The sequence below is a fragment of the Phascolarctos cinereus genome, unplaced genomic scaffold, assembly GCF_003287225.1.
Source record: "Phascolarctos cinereus isolate Bilbo 61053 unplaced genomic scaffold, phaCin_HiC Scaffold_1;HRSCAF=81, whole genome shotgun sequence".
NCBI lineage: Eukaryota > Metazoa > Chordata > Mammalia > Diprotodontia > Phascolarctidae > Phascolarctos > Phascolarctos cinereus.
The window spans coordinates 70,606,391-70,624,004 of record NW_027555514.1 but is presented as its reverse complement, the minus strand read 5'-3'; the positions used below and the strand labels follow the sequence as shown (position 1 = coordinate 70,624,004).

The 17,614-nt window shown below is 39.8% G+C and overlaps 1 long non-coding RNA gene across 1 annotated transcript; it reads left to right on the top strand.

Annotated features, from left to right (window-relative positions):
* The first annotated feature begins 4,839 nt into the window (after positions 1-4,839).
* Positions 4,840-17,166, top strand: LOC110211242 (uncharacterized). The gene is made up of 2 exons (XR_002325318.2): positions 4,840-5,623; positions 15,527-17,166. It is a non-coding gene; the product is annotated as an uncharacterized LOC110211242 (long non-coding RNA).
* Positions 17,167-17,614: the final 448 nt, after the last annotated feature.

Genomic DNA, 17,614 nt, shown 5'->3' with positions numbered 1-17,614 from the left:
GGTTCCATTGGCACACCTTCTTAATGTCTTCTTTATGCAAACGTTATGGCTTTTGTACCATTTTCTACTTCTGCTGTTTCCAGTACATTTATTTCAATGAAGGCTGCAGTAAACCTTTAGAGGAATTTGGGAGATTGGCCTCTTTCCTTGTGCCCCAGGATGTGCTTGCACAGGGAACTTGCCTAAACCAGGACTGGGAGACCGGGAGAAGGGAACCCTTTCTGTTTAAACTGCACCATTTATGAGAACGACAAAAAACGCCAAACCTATGTGGTTCATTTTAGCACTTCAAATTTTTATGGAGATATTTAATTAAATGCATAGAGGCAGAGTTTGTATTGCATTGGATGTTAATATATTTGCTAGGACTAGAGTTCACTGCTATTGTCCACAGTCATTTAGGACTATAACTAGGAATTTTGGCACCTGGGGAAAATTTAGTTGAAATGGTGGGGATGCAGTTATCTAAATAAGGAGAAATCTCAGAACTCGGGATACTAGGCTTCTCTTCGAGGGAGAGATCTTGGGAAGTTACTCATGGTGAGAAAGGAGAGGAGAGGGTGGAGACCCTGGGATATCACTTTAGGGGAGGGACGAGAAGAGGCCAAGGAAGGAAGGGGTATATGGTGGTGGGGAAAGTGGAGTCTAGGACAGGGACACCTCATTGATAGGACAATAAAGGTGGCAATCCCATCAAGGCAAGGAAGAGGGGAAAGCTGCATAGTATAGAGCTATCAAGCCCACAGATGAGAGGAAGTGCAACCCCACCATAATGATGTCCTGGCACAAAGCCCTGATTGCCTTACCCTAGTTAAGGCGCTGAAAGGAATGAAGAACAGTAAGTTCATGAAATCAAGATTTTATTTATACTGCTATTGTAAAGGAACATGAGCGCAAGTTTAAGGAAAATGCAATGCCTTGAGGAAAAGTGTTGGTACCCCCATGACTACCTTTCAATGCTTTATCCTCTGGATTTCATGATTTCGCTTATTTGACGCTGTCTAATAAAGACATATGTAATGAAGACTTCACTTTTCAATGTCTTTACTCACTCATCCAGCAATTTCTACTAGTGTCTGAGCAAGAGCACCAGTGCATGAGCAGTAAGAATATAACATATTGTCAGTACCAAGGGAGGCCTGCCACTCTTTTTGGATGCGGTAAGTTTGAAAATGAGACAGCTCCCAGAAGTCTTGAGCATTCAGAGCATAACTCAGCTGCCTGTATGTTCCATGGAATGGATCCCAGACCTGCTGGATTTCTTTGTCTCCTGGACCCATTTGACTAATTGGTCTGATCCTTTCTTGGCTTTCAGTGCCCATGTTCCCCTATCTCATGCTTATATGAATTAAGCCTAGTTAAAAAAAATACCGTTAGAACCCAATAATTGTTTCTGCTCTGTTCCATCTATCTCTGGCCTCCTACACATGTCCTCACCTTCTCCAGTACAGACAACTATCTGTTGAGACCAGGACTCAGATTTTCAAAAGCTGTGCTCTCCCTAGCCTAGTCCCACATCCAATGGGACCATTCCATGGACACTCACGTGCAGTCAGAATTTTGCCTTGTATTCAGTTGGTTTAAGATAAAGCTTCCAAGAACGAATTTAACAAAAATGAACAAATAAAGTAGAACCTTGCTCTGTATAAAAATGTTGGCTAAGAATGTCTCAGCTGTGACACATAAGATACGAAATTCAAAAAACTGAAGCCTGAATTGAATGTAGGCCCAGCAGTCTTTCCAAAAGACAGATAAGGACCAAAAACCCAAATCCAACAAACAAACCAAAATACACATTGGTTATTTCTTGTGCTTAATTTGGTTCAAGAGGGAAGATTAAAGGTGGGATAGGGTTGCTGCTTGGGGTAGATAGGATGAAGATAAAATACAAGAGACTACCAAACTCCTTTTTTGCTTCTGTTTTTGTTCTAAGGAGAATCATCTCCATTCTGGTAAGATAAACTAAAGCTGTATAGAAAGGAGCTGAAACCTGAGGAGGAGATGGTAAGAGAACATCAGGCTGCTGCGGATGAGTTCCAGCCACCAGGTCCTGAAAAAGACCTTACGGATGTGATTGGTGAACTGCTGAAATTGATCTTTCCGAAAGTCTTGGAGAGCAAATGAGATGTCACAGGAATGGAGATGGGTAAACAGGAGGCTGGTTCTTTAAATGGAAAACAATGAGCATTTTTCAGACTAGAGGAAAGGTGAGGTTGACATCAATTCTAGGCAAAGTTCGAGCTATGTTATTAACGGAATGGTTTATGAGCCCTTCCTTAAAAGAGGTATCTGTGATCTTCACAGGCCAGCTTGACTTCATCAATTATCAGACATGCTGAATCAATTTCATTTCATTTTTTAAAACAATCCATTTATTGGGGCAGCTAGGTGGCACCGTGGATAAAGCACCAGCCCTGGAGTCAGGACGACCTGAGTTCAAATCTGGCCTCACACCAAACACTTGACACTAGCTGTGTGACCCTGGGCAAGTCACTTAACCCCAATTGCCTAAAAGCAAACAAAACAAAACAAATATATTTATTTCTAGTGAGGAACTTCTCTGAATTTTACTGCACTGGCCCTTGAATGCTGCACAGTCCAACACTGGCACATGTCTGCAAGTCTTTCAAGCCTGGCAGGGAGTAGCAGAGCTTATGTTCCATTGGCATAGGCTTTGAGAACAAACACAATCAGATACAGACAAGGAAGGATTTAGTGGCCAATGTAATCCTATGGGTCTTAATATTGTGACCCGTATTTGGAAATTACATACATGTATACCATACCATGTCTAGAGATTAACTCAGACTCCTTCAGAACAAGAAAAATCAAATAGCATTTTAATTAATTATACACATTCCCAGTTACTGTTGTTATGATTAAGCCTTTCTGTCTTGATCAGATTGATACCACATGAAATAATGGAAGAGTTTGGTTTCAACTTGTAAAAAAGTGAAATGTGTGAAGTTCAATGAGACTTGTGAAATATGTGCGTGAAATATGAAAGTTTTCATTAACCAAGGCCTGCAGTGTGGCTACATAACAACCTTGTTCTGAAGCAAACGATAAATTAACTTTAATAATAAGGATAAATGAAAAGTAATAGTACAACTAAGGCATGATTTATGATTTTTAAATGTTCCTTTATATTACAGACTTTGGTCAATATTTTATCTTCAATTATGCATCTATGTTGGGCTTAACCATATAGTGAGTATAGAAGAAAGTCCTGGAAAGACTATCCTATGCTGCTATAGGTGAGGGAGTAAGTATTGCATGACCCCACAGATAAATAATAAAACAAACAAATGAATGGATGGTTGGATGAATAAATGAACAAATGAATGAATGTGCATGTGTGTTTGTCTATATATACACGCATATATGTTTATATAAATTTATATGTATATATGTAGTAATTATATATACATATGTAATTACTATAGTGAGAGAAGTATATAGTATGTTTCTATGAGAATAGAATAGTGAATTGACCACCCATGACCAAACAGCCCAAACTGACTCAATTGCTCATGGAAACTACATCTAGTTTCTCACTATATTAATTATATATGTATGTATATTACATGTGTGTATGTGTCTATATATGTATTCATGTACATAGATGTGTGTGTTCATATACACACATATCAGTGATTAATCCAGTGAGAAAAATGCATAAAATTTCTATCAGAATGGAGCAACAGTAAGCCAGTCAACTAATATTTATTAAGTATCTCCTATGTAAAGAAATTGATTCAGGCTATTCACTGGAAGGTCAAATAACGAAGCTGACGCTTAACTACTTTGGCCACATAATGAAAAGACAGGACTCATTGGAAAAGATCCTAACATTGAGAAAGATTGAAGGCAAAAGGAAAAGGGGATGGCAGAGGATGAAATCGATGGGTGGTGTCACAGAAGCAATGAGCATGAGGTTGGACAGACTTTGGGAGATGGTGGAGCAGAGAAGGGCCTGGTGTGCAAGGTATAATTCAGGAAGAGTCAGTCTCAGCTGAACAACTGAACAACAAAAATTTACCAGGAACTGTGCCAAGGATTTAGGGATACAATGAAAGGCAAGAAGGGTAGCCCCTATTCTCACAAAGATTACGTTTTAATGGACATAAACAACTATGTCATACAAGATATATATGTGTGTGTGTGTGTGTGTATACATATATATATATACATATACTGCATATATCATACAAGATACATGCAGTATAAATAGAAGATAATCTCAGAGGGATTGTAGCAGGGGAGATCAGGGGGAAAAAAAATCTCCTACAGAAGGTGGGATGTGAGCTTAGTCTTAAAGGAAGAAAACGAAGAGTCACAGGTGAGGTAGGAGATTTTCCAGCCATGGGAGACAACCAGCGTTTGCTCAGAGTCAGAGATGGAATGTTGTGTATGAGTAACAGCAAAGGAGGTCAGTGTCATTGGTTCACAGTTTGGGGAAGGGGTAAAGTGGAAGAAAAGTGGTAAGGTAGGGAGAGGCCAGGATGTGAAGGGCTTGAAATGCCAAATAGATCCTGGAGATAATAGGGAGCCATTGGAGTTGAATTGAGTAGACCAACACTTTAGGAAAATCACTTTGGTAGGTGATATAGATACATATGGATATATAGATATATATGTGTACATATACATACACAATAACAATAAATTAAACCTCAATGGGTAAAATCAAAGCCATGTATAAATTAAAATTCAATGGAGGTTTTAAAATGATTTTATTTACCTTCCCTAGAAATCTTTTTAAAAAATAACGTGTTATAATTGGAGGAAAAATAAAAATATTTAAAAAATAAAACAAAAAATAGAAGCAAAAAAAAATGTGTAATTGGGATTAGGAGTAGGAATACCAAAGAAAACGTTTTGGATTTTGTGATGAATCCAAAATTACAATAACCACAACAAAAATGAAAGGCAATGTGGTATGATAGAGAGTAAATCTCAAAGTCAGAATGACCTTCGTTTAACTCCTGCTTCTGACACATACTTTCAGACTGTGCTTAATATGGCCATGATAGTTTCACTGTTGCTCCACTCTCATGGAAACTTACTTTACCTATTTTTTAACAAGCTCGAGGATCTGAGACACTTCTGGGAATTCCACATCCCATTTCCATGATGATGCCATGGTACTCATTAGGTGTCTGGTTGTCATGCACCGTTTCCTGGAACTAGACATCCAATTTGAGGTGTAGGACAGTCCATCAGATAACAGCAGACATTGAACAGAGACAATTTCTCTGCTTTTAATAGATGCAGGTTTTCTTTTTAAGCCCCAAATGGGACAATGTTCACTGCAATTTTAGTGGAGGATTGGGCCAACCACAGCTCCTTGAATTTGTATCCTCAGATAAGTCTAGCCCATCTGGGAACAAAAGAGGAGATGAGAATCCTCCCCTACCATTAGGAGTCTGGGAGAAATGAGTTCTAGGTTCCCTCAGTCACAGAAGAAAATAACTATGTTTCAGTTGGATTCCATACTCTTTCCTGAACTGGACTCTGAGGGATTCCGAGCTGCCTACAGAAAAGTGAAAAACAACGTAATAGAAACTAAGAGATGTGATTTTTTTGAAATGTCACTCACTGTACAACTATACAATCCCAGGTAAGTGACACAATCACACACTCTCTGTTCCCTTATTTATAAAAAGGGCTTAAAGATGATATCTGTCCTCTCTGTCTCCCTGAGTAATTTGAGTAAATTAAGTCAAATGGTGGCGATGATCCTTTGTGTGATGACCAGCGTGGAACTGAGGCTTAGGTTATATTTTCCATAGACTAATTAATGATGTAATTAAGACATAAGGACTCTCTTTCTCTGAAAAGTCTCCCCCTCAAGCCAACCTGAGTCTTGAATAACTCAAAAGAAAATCTTTTTTTTTGGGGGGGTTAAGCCCTTGTATCTCCAAAAGTCTCCAGTTAAAAGTAAAAGGCCTGGGAAGGAGAATACATTTAAACTTTTATCAGTCACTAAGACCTTCATGCAAACTCATTCATGTATTTAAGAAGCGCTTATAGTAGTGTTTTACACTAGGTATATAAAGATGAACTTGAAGCAATTACTAGTCACACTTGAAGGAATGAGATGAAGGAAGGCAGGAATGGAGATGCTGGGCAGCTAAGTTTTGCTGAAAGATAAGTGAAGGGAAAAGAATAGGTTTATATGTTTGGAAAAGGGAAGCAGGATGGTGGAATGTTTCAGCATGAGGGGCAGGACGCACACATTAGGGATGGGCCTTACTCAGGTTAATACTCTGTTAGTTCAGGTTTGACGTTGTGAGGAAATGAGGCACATGTCGGTCATTTGACACAGGGGTGTCAAACATGGAGCCCATTGGCTGGCTACACTACAGGCCTCAACACTCCCTAGTATGCCCAAACAGATTAAAATGTAATTGGGAAATATTTAACAAAATAAATGTATAGTTGAATATAGATAATGTTAAGTCAGCATTTTCTAGGTTAACATGCAGCCCTCAGGAATCTTTATATACCATTTCTGTTTGGTTTTGACACCACTGAAAACAGTTAACAAAAAGAAACATAAAAGAGGGTTTTTTATTTCATCCTATCACAGAAAAGGTAATTAACCTGGACCCTCTAACTCTTAACTTGGGTAGATCCAGCCCCTCCTACTCCTCTTCTAGTCAGCAAGACAGGGTGTGGTGACTCTGGACCCACCAGGACTTTAGGGCCCTGGCCCCATCTGGGTGGGCCTATTTATGCCCTTAGGTGACCAGGAATCCACATAAGACAGCTGGAGGCTTCCAGGAAACCCCCTACAAGTGAGGTGAAGCTTGATCTTTGGCCTCTGGGTCCATTAATCTTGGCATAGCTTTGTCACTCTTTAGGGAAAAATTAGTCTAACTTTTGCTGGGTTGTGGCAGGGGGCAGGGCAGAAACCCTGTAGTACTGGGGATCAGGGGGTACTTCCAGAGGCCAAAATGAGAACAGCGGGCACCTGGGGAAAAGTGCTTAAGGGAGGAAGAAGATCGTACAAGCTGGTCTCAGTAGTACTATTTTGCTGAGGGTCAGCCATGAGTCCTGGGCCAGGAGATATAGCAAGCTTACCCTAAGGAACAAACTGGTGACTTCTGTAAAGGACAGACCTGCCACCCGTGTGCTGCATTCCAAACTGCCCCTTTCCTGATCTGTGGGGTCCGAAGAACACAAAGCTAGTCTGGTGGGTACAGAGACAGGAGGCAAGACCAGCTATATTTCTTTCCCAAGTTGCCAGGAGCCTGTTCCCCGCCACCCAACTGTGAGGCCGCAGGTGTTAAGAGAGCCAGGTCTCTGAGAAAATAGCCTTCTCCTTTTAAAGCTCTTTTATTTTCAACCCAAGCTCTTAAGCGATAATGTCAGCCTCTCTCAGCACCTAGGCCTGGAAGGAAGCAATTGCAGTTCCCCAGTGGTGGTTCAAACACCATCAGGACGTGTGACAGTCTCCTGCATACCCAGCTCAGAGGAAAACCAGATCATACTTACTAAGAGGAAAAATAATGTAGCAGGCACCACCCCCACCAGTGCCCTGCACACATCACCCAGAAAACCAGGCCACAGAATTTCTGTTATCTACAAACAATGAGCTGGGCTAATTTTCTACTGAAAGGCAGCATAGCCATCCAGAAATGGCTTTGTTAACTTAATTTGAAAACTGATTTTGTAATTTACAGGGGGCTTAAGAGCATAATTAATATAATGCAGGGAAGGACAGCCCTGCTTTGCACACATTATATGTGTGGGATTTAGCCCCAGAAGGGATCCAGTAGGACACTGCTTTGGACAAAATTCTGACATTTTCCCTCCCAGAGACAGGGGCTCTTTCAGGGGCTTTAATATATGATTCTTATCCTCATCTGTCTCCTTCCCAACTACCCTTTTTTGCCCCTCACTCCAGTGTTTTCTTACTGCTCTCAATCTCTTCATGTCTCCCAAGATCTAGAGATAATATAGTTTTTCCTTGGAATGAAACTTACAGTATTCCATTCAATAGACATGTATTAAGTGACTTTGCCTTATTAGGCACTGTGCTAAGTGCTGAGAATGCAAAAAGAGACAAAAGACTATCCTTGCCCTCAAGGAGCTTCCGGTCTATTTCGGGTGGCTAGGTTGCATGGTGGATAGAAATGGTGGATAGAAGCTGGGACTTGGAGTCAGGAAGACTTGAGTTCAAATCCTACCTCAGACACTTAACTAGCTTTGAGATCCTGAACGACACTGAACTGCTCTCAAGCTCTAGTTTTCTCATTTGTGAAATGGGAATAATAATATCACCTTTATCACAGGATGATTGGGAGAGTAAAAGGAAACAACATGTCAACAATAACAAACTATTGTTATTTCAAGGATGTCATGTACTACAAAGAACAATGGGGAAGTCGGTTCAGTTTCTGGTTCTGTCCTCTGACCTTTCTGGTCCTCCTTTAGCAAACTCATGTATAAAATAATGTTGGAGCACTTGACCTGTAAATCCCTTCCAGTTCTGGCATTCTGTGATCAGGCCTCAGGGACTGTGTTATGTCACTACATAGTCGAGTTTTCACTCAATTGGCCGCCATTTAGTGAGTGGATATGAGGTCCTAGGTACAAAGCTGGAAGGTGCATCAGAAGCCATGTGGCTCAACCTCCTCATTTCATAGATGAGGAAATCGAAGCCCCCGAGGTTGTGACTATGCCCTATCCCCAGGTCACAAAGGCAGTAAGATATCTGAGGTAGTTCTCGAACCCAGCCCCTCTGACTTCAGCTGAATCAATCATTCAGTCAAGAAGCATTTAGCACTGTGTCAGGCACTATGCTAAGCATTGAGGATACAAAGAAATTTTTTAAAAAAAAAATAGTCCCTGCCCTTAAGTAACTTACATTTTAATGTTGGAGGAAGCAAGAGCATGTTCATACTCTTGTTTGTGCATATATGTTGTTTCCTCCTTTAGTATGAGTACATATAAGATACATATATAGAACATAGAAGATTACCTTAAAGGAGAAGACCCTGCAGGCTGGAGGGTTGGAGAAAGTTCTGCAGAAGGTAGAATTTGAACTAAATCTTGAAGGAAGCCAGGGATTCCAAGAGAAGGAGGGGAGAAGGGAGAACATTCTAGGTATGGGGGATAGCCAATGTTAGGTTCAGAGAGAGGAGATGAGCACCATGTGTGAGGATTGGCCTTTCTTATACCTGTCAGAAAGGAGAGCCTCAGATTAGATGCTCTTGACCCAATGGCAGATTAACTCTCCGTTCCCCATCTTTTTATCCTCCAGCTTCTGTGTGTCCTTGTTGCTAAGTCCCAAGTCCCTCCTTCTTCTCTGCCATCTCTCTAGTTCTGTGCCCAAGAATTTCACACCAAAGAAACAATATGATTTAAAGCAGAGGTGTTGAACACACAGCCCATAACACTCCCAAATGAGGCCTGAACCAATTAAAATGTAATTGGGAAATAGTTGACAAAATAAAAAAAATACAACAAAATGTGGGTAATAGTACATTTTAAAAGTAAGTCAATATGTAGCCCAGAGGGACCCTTGTGTATGGATTAATGACCCCCATTATTTGAGTTTGACACCACTGGTGTGATCTAGAGGAAAGAACACTGTATTCAGTTACATGACTTCTATTCTGGTCCTTACTTTTCCTGACTGACCTTGGGGCAAGCCACTTAACCTCTAAATTTCTCTTTCCTCCTCTATAAAATGAGAGTGTTTGATGAGATGAAACTCCAAGGTCTCATGTTGCTCTAAAATTCTATGAGTCTATCAAATAACATTGCTTATTAAGTAATCATCGACTGCAAATCAGAAAAATGTGCTTAGGTTAAAAAAATATAGCCTGAGCAGCACACATAATAAACAAGAAAGAATATATGTCCCAAATGTATGAAACATCATATATCCCTAATAGTAATCTACTCTGTTTAATCATTCCTGTTATTTATGAAGGCCATAAGAAATCTTATTTTAGCCACTGAGGAAATGAAACAACCTCTGGAGCTTTCTAGCTGCATAAGTCACCCAACTGCTTTATGGGGACACAGGCTCATACCCTACAACCTTCAGGAATTCCAAAATGTAATTGGCAAGTTCCATGAAATAGCAAGGAAAAATGTAATTGGGTTGATGGATTTTTCCATGGCAGTATCATCAAGCATTCATTTCTTCCCTGTGCCTATTCTGATTCTTTGGGATACACACACACACACACACACACACACACACACACACACACACACACACGTGCGCGCCTAATTTATCTAGCAGCACTAGGAGTTATAGGTATAGACAGAAAGGACCTTCGAGCTCACATAGTCCAATCCCTTCACTTTACCATTATTACCTTCCATGAGGAAACTGAGGCCCAAAAAAATTTAAGTGAGTTGTCCAAAGTCACATAGGTAATAAATAAGTGGCAGATCCAGAATGAAATGTTTTTTCCCATAAGTCAGTTTTCCAGATGGCTGAAGGTCACCCCTTGTAAGTACCAAAATTTTGTATATATTAAGCATTTTGCATAAATACCTTTAAAAATAATATATGGCATATAATACTGCCTTCTAAAACAAGCTATGGATAATATACATTAAGTGAGCTATCTGTGGTCTATGGAAAGTTACCATCAGAACCAAAATTAGAACCTAGGTCTCTAATAATCTGACTTATTGATGACTTTGCATGAAGTCAGAAGATAGAACTCAGAACACATTCTTTGCCTCATTTCTGCATTTCTAGCTTCCTTGGCTCAGCTCAAATGGCATTTCCTATAAGATTCCTCTCTGGATCCCTCCCATGGCTAGTGTCATCTGTTCCCACTTCCCGAACAAAATTACATTGTGTTTAAATCATATCTATATACATACATGTATATAGGTATGAATTTTTATATATGTATGTGCGTATGCGTAATATACTTATACACACATATACAGATATATACATATACATATATACATATATACACACACATATATACACATATATACACATGCACATGCACATACACATACACATACACATACACATGCACATGCATATACACATACTCATACACATACGTATACACATACGTATACACATACGTATACACATATGTATACATATACATATACATATATATACTGGATGGATAGATAGAGTTAGACAGGTAGGTATTGAACTGATCTGTCAGTCTACAAGTTACTTCTCCCCTAGGAGTAGGTAAGCTTTTTGAGGGCATGGTCTATTTCCTCATTCTCTTCAGCACCTTTAAAGAATCACAGTCATGCAATAATAGGCATAGTTACAGCTCTGATAAAAAAACAAAATGAAATCTCTGACCCACTTTGGGATCCCCCAAACCCTCACCTTCTTTTATAAAGCCTAGTTTTGCAGTGGACTAGGTCAACATAGATTCACAATTTCCTCCATGTTTGTCAATGAATAAATGAATGCATTTGATTTTTCTGACCTCCCCTCCCATAGTACCTATCATATACCCCACTTTGTCATCAGCAGGATCTAGTAGCCCAGAGTGAAGCCTCAGTGGACATTTCCTCTCTTAAACCTGTGCCCTGCTAGACTTCCCCATGCTTCCCATTTGACCTGAACTTTCTGTAGGAATAATAATTAGCCTTGATTAGGGTGGCCTAGAATCATTTGAAAGACACCATGCTAGAAACACAGACTTTGGTTTCCCACAAGGGATCAACTAGACACTCGCTTGCCTGCCCTAGTCATCAGGGTTCACGTTTGTTATAGTCAGAACAAGAATATTTCCTTGTTGCCACTTTGATCTTGCAATGTCACGACAGCCCATACTGCTGATGGCTCATCAGGCATTGAGGGCTACATGTTCACAAATCATTGATTGGGAGAGAAGCCTCCACTGTAACTCTCCTTTTGTAAACTGTGCTACAAAGGCACCATCTTCTTCTGTCTGCACATCTGCACATGATAAATTATTCCTATTCTCTTTAATCCATTTTTTATTATTCTTCAAAAATCCCGTGCTTTATGTCCCTGGTGTTGCAGAAAATAAATCCTTGCCAAAGCTCAGTGCTATTGTCAGGAGGATGGCATTGTACAGGATGGACGCAGCTTCAAGTTAATGAATTAGTAAATTAGCAAGCAGTGATTTGAAATTAGTTAATTGTCTTAACTTAGAAATCTATGTATTCATGAAGCCCATTAACTGGAATAATATTTATTGTCTTTGACATCTTCCCCACTTGATTTCTCCCCGTGTCTCAGAATTTTAGTGCTAAACACCAAAGATGAAGGAATGGTGGGGCATTAATGTCTAGTTTTCTGCTTATGCCAGCTAGGAGTCTATAAGCACCAGGACCATTTAGCATCCTCAGATAACCTTCCACCGAGAGCTCATATATTCTCATTCTACTTTCACGCTCTTGGTTATTATGGTAAAGGCTGCCTGCAATTCTCTGCTCTCCATTATTGACGTCTGAATTTTACTCTCAAATACCCTTTGAAAATTAACTGGGTATTTGTAATTTTTTTCCATTATGGAGAAAGTTCTCAAATTGCATTCTAAATAAAAGTAGGGCCCCATGCTGTTACAGTGTCCTTCCATAGCCACTTTCCAAACCATAATTAATTAAACCTTACAATCTCTCTGTCACATGTGTAGATGTCACTGTCCCCATTTCAAAGCTTACAGCTTTAGTTAATGGCAATTACTTAAAGTAAATGCAGGACCAGACCATGCGGAATTAGCAAGGCAATGGCGGTGAATTCTCAGAACAGGACCACATTGAAAAACCACCAGCAGTCAGAGAAGGGATTCTCTCCAACTAGACTAAGGATTTCAGTTCTTTCATCAGGGCTACCTCTGCTTCTTAGAGAGATGCTCCATCAGGCTGGCCCTTGTGTGCAGGGAGAGGGTAGAAGCCCTTATCATATGATTTACTAGTCATTAGAAGCCTAGGAGGACCCTAAAATACTTTCGCCAATCCAGCTGCCTAAGAAGCTTGACGTTTCCACTGATAGATTCCTTAGTTATTGTTGTTGCTAGGTAGTGCAGTGGGTAGTGCGTCAGGCTTGGAGTCAGGAAGACATGAGTTCAAATCTGGACTCCAAGACCTACTAGTTATGTGACCCTGGGCAAGTCATTTAACCCTGTTTGCCTCAGTTTCCTCAACTGTAAGATGAGCTAGAGAAGGAAATGGCAAACTATTCTAGTATCTTAGCCAAGAAAATTGCAAATGGGCTCTTGAAGAGTTGGATACAACTAAAATGACTGAACAACAGTAACAAAGTAACCCCAAGATAGGCCGGAGGATTTGTTTTCCAAATATCAAAGGTCCTTGATCACTCCATGCAAAGGATTAGAGAAGGCAGAAAACCCAGAGAAAGAGAGGCCCTGGGCAACTAAGTATCTCATTTGTATTGGCAGCTTGGTGAAGGAACTATCACAGGACCAGATAAGACAAAAAGCAAGGGCTGAACACCAAAACTACAATAAACCACCAAATTCACAATAATTTTGTTTCAGGCCAAAATGTGTGCTCAACAAGAAATGAACAAGCCTGCCAGTACCAATGTGCCAGGCCTGAAATTGCACTATTTAATGAGACTCCTGTTTCCTGATTGTATGCAGGCATTGAACTTTAGGACTACAAGAGTTCCCAGAGATCAAAGTTACAGATTCAGAGCTGGGACATACCTTGGGGTCATCTTGTCCAACTCCTCCATTTTGTAGATGAAAGGGCTGAGCATCCAACAGTTTAAGCAACATAGAAAGTTTAGAAATAGAACTATGATTCAAACTCTTATAATCTAATTTTTCCTCTATCTTCTAGTCCAACAACTTCAACATTTTTTTTTACTTTTTTTCATCTTCTTACCTCTGAATAGAACTAGCTATGGCCAAGTGTGACAGACTCAAGTAGAAATGATCCCTGCAGCTGCATATTGAGTTAGAAAGTCACAAATAAACATTATCTGTTTTGTATTGCATTTTTATTTATTTTGTTAAATATTTCCCAATTATATTTTAGTCTGGTTCAAGAGTTGTAGAGCTGCTTGCAACCTGGGACCATGGGTTTAATACCTCTGTTCTAGGTAACTCTGTAAGACTATACATTTCAGAGAGCTTGTGGACCTGCTTTGGTGGAGGAAATTCCTCTTTTACCAGTGAAGTTGGTGTTCAGCTATTTTTCAGTTGTCTCTGACTCTCTACGACCCTATTTGGAGTTTTCTTGGCAGAGATACTAGAGTGATTTGCCATTTCCTTCTCTAACTCATTTTACAGATGAGGAAACTGAGGCAAACAGGGTTAAGTGACTTGCCCAGGGTCATGCAGCTAGTAAGTGTCTGAGGCTGGATTTGAACTCAGGAAGATGAGACTTCCTGATTCTAAACCCAGTGCTTTATCCACTGCAGCACCTAGCTGCCCAGCTAATCAATGAACTCATAGGTCTAATCCCTATCTTTATACCTTTCCATACCTTAACAGGGTTTCATTGAGGCTTTGTGCCAAAGCCGAAAGGGACTTTGGCTAGTCTATCATTTTCATTTTACAGAGAATACCAAGACTCCAAAAGGTTAAGTGCATTGTTCAAAGTCACACAGCTAATAGGTTGATGAACCAGAAATTGAACTCCATTGAATTTGTACCTCATGCTCTTTCTGCTACACTCTTGAAATACTCATTCAGTTTCATCTCAGTGAAACAATTTAAGGAATAAAAGGGAACTATCAGATAATACCTTTAAAAAACAAAGCTGGTAAAATTGAGGTCAAAGAATGATTATAAAGAGGTAGTATGGTATAATGGAAAGACCACTGGGTTTGGAAAGAGAACCTGCTTTCAAATTTTGGTTTTTCTTCTTCCTACCTGTATAACTTTGGGCTAGTGACAGGCTCTCTGGACCTCAATTTCCTCATCTGCAAAATGAAAAATGAGCTCAATGTTCTCTATAATATTGCCTCTATCACAATTTTGAAAAATAGCTTTTTTAAAAAAATCTATTCATTTTTTAAATAATATTTTATTTCCCCCCAATTACACGTTAAAACAATTTTTAACATTTTAGGACCAAACAAGAAAAATGATTTTCCAACCTTTGGGTTACCGTTGCGGTGCCTTCTAGGTACCCTGTGCTCCCTGAGACACCCAAATAGAAAGTGAAGATAACAATGGTTTCTGAGTCTGTCCATAGAAGAGAACACATCCCCCCATCCCCACCCCTGTACTGAGGTCATCCTTTCTGGTACTGTGCCTAAGGAGAAAAGTATGGATTTGGAGCTGTCCTTTCCCCCTAGCCATCTCTACTCTAAGACAAAGACACCATTGGTACCTTCCCCTGCTTTTTATTTGATCCGATCATTGGGGGAGGGGAGCACATTATTTGAGACTCTCTGCATCCTTCGTTTGAGTCGAGAACCTTGCCACTGTAATAGAATGTAAGAGCCTTGATGGCAGGAACTTCCCAGAAGTCTCTAGGGAGTAAAGCTATGACATTGAAGCACTTCCTCTTCCTGCATGTCTTCAAGAGAGTTTTTTTTTCTCTTTCTTCTTCCCAGAGTCAGTCTCAAAGAAGATCTGGAACCCCATGTATCTCTCTCAAAGATGGAATGAACAACATCTCACCTTTCTCAATCAGTCACAAAGCATCACATCAATCTTCTCTGCAAAATACTCCAGGCTTGGCTTGGAACCTGGGTTACATTTACAAGCTGTGTCTCCCATTAAGAACTAAATTGTCATCTCTGCAATTTCCATGTTTCTGGTCCTCTTCTCTGGGACCACTCAGAACAAATCTAGTCCATCTTCCACATGAAGCCCTTTGAATTCTTAAGGACAGTTATTATGGCTCCCCCTCCCACCCCTTCTTTTTTCCAATTTAAACATCCCCTTTCACTTCAGCTGAGGTTCATAAGGCATGGACTGGAGGTCTTTCACAATTCTGATGGCTTCTGTTGGATATTCTTTGGCCTCTAAACATTCTTTCTAGATTGCAGTGCCCAGAATTAAACACTGAATTCCTGAAGTGGTCTCACAAGGGAATAATATGGAAAGATTATCACATCTTAGCTCTGGTAAGTTATGCCCCTGTCAATGAAGTTTGAGATCACATTATTTTTAGCTGTCATATAACAATATTGAACCACATTGACTATTGACTCATATTACAGTATTGGGTCATATTGAATTTGCAGCCCAGTAAAACCTCTAGTCTTTTTGTTTTTGTTTTATTTTTCAGGAAAACTACTAAGCATTCCTCTCCCATCTTGTGCCTGTGGAGTTTATTTTTTGAATCCAATTTTAAGACTTTTCATTTATGCCTGTTATATTTAATCTTACTCAGTTTGGTCTACCGCTCTAGCCTGTCAAGAGCTATTTGAAAACTGATTCTGTCATCTCATCATTTCTCTACTTCCTCCCATCCCCCAACCACAATTTCTTCATCTATAAAATGACAGGGTTTGGATTGGATAATCTCTCCTGTTCCTTCCAACTCCATCAATTTCTCTTTCCCTGATTCTACATGTGCCCCAACCTTCTGGATAAAAACAGAGCAGGTGGGAGAAGAGAGGGGTCTTTAGACTTGGGCTACTTCTGGGAGAAAAGAATGCTTCCAGGAGAAACTTCCCCATATTAGCCACAGCATCGGACAGACAACCAGATGCATTTATTGGACTCAAGGCATAATGGCGGGTGGGAAGGAGGGCAGGACTACCTATGAATTAAATAGGAAATGCATTCCCTATTCTCATAAAGCTTATGATCTTGTTGGATCCACACAATTGGATTTCTAAGTAGTATGATAACCTGGTGAGCATAAAACTGTTTAGTAAATGCCAGTAGCTTTTAAGAAAAAAAATGTGGGGAGCTTGGTCCTATGTTGTTGGGTTTTTTCTTTTTTTCCACATTCAGTGACATCCTAACTTGTTTGCTGTTAAACATTTCTTTACTGTGTTATTCTTTGCATGATCTGTTTCAGGGATAAGTTGCCCTTGATTTAAAAAAAAAAGGAAGAAGAAAATCCATGTTGATTTAGTTGGAAAAATATGGCTAATTTTATTTTGCAAGATAAAATTGTTAGGTCAATTCTTTTGGAAACAGTGGTCATTTTGTTTTTAGCAATTTCTTGAGATGTTCCAACATCTATTCAATCAATATGCTTTTGGATTCAACTGAATAACAATCAGAGAAATCTTTCTTATGTGTTCTCCAAATTCTTCTGTAAACTGAAACAAAAGAGCAGGGCCTAATGGAAGGGGGGAAGACTCAGCCAACAGCCTAAAGCAGTTTGGGATTAGTGGGAAGTAGAAATGGCTTTTGGGGGACACGGAGGACCTCTTGCTCATTTTGTGCATTTTTTCACTGAGCCAACTTATGACGGGGTAAGCACCACGTCAATCAATTATCCCAGGAGTCAGAGTTCTATAAATAGGCTGTGAGGTAAAGAAATGGAAGCAAAGGTCTCCAAGCTATGGTTAAGTGGGAAACAGGAAATTCAATAATCTCCATTTGCTTAACATTTAATGGAACAGTGTGGCTCTATAACAAAGCACTGGACAATGGACATAGATTTAACAATGAAAAGACCTTAGTGATAATCCTGTCTAACTCCCTCATTTTACAGTTAAAGAAAGTCAGGCCCAAAG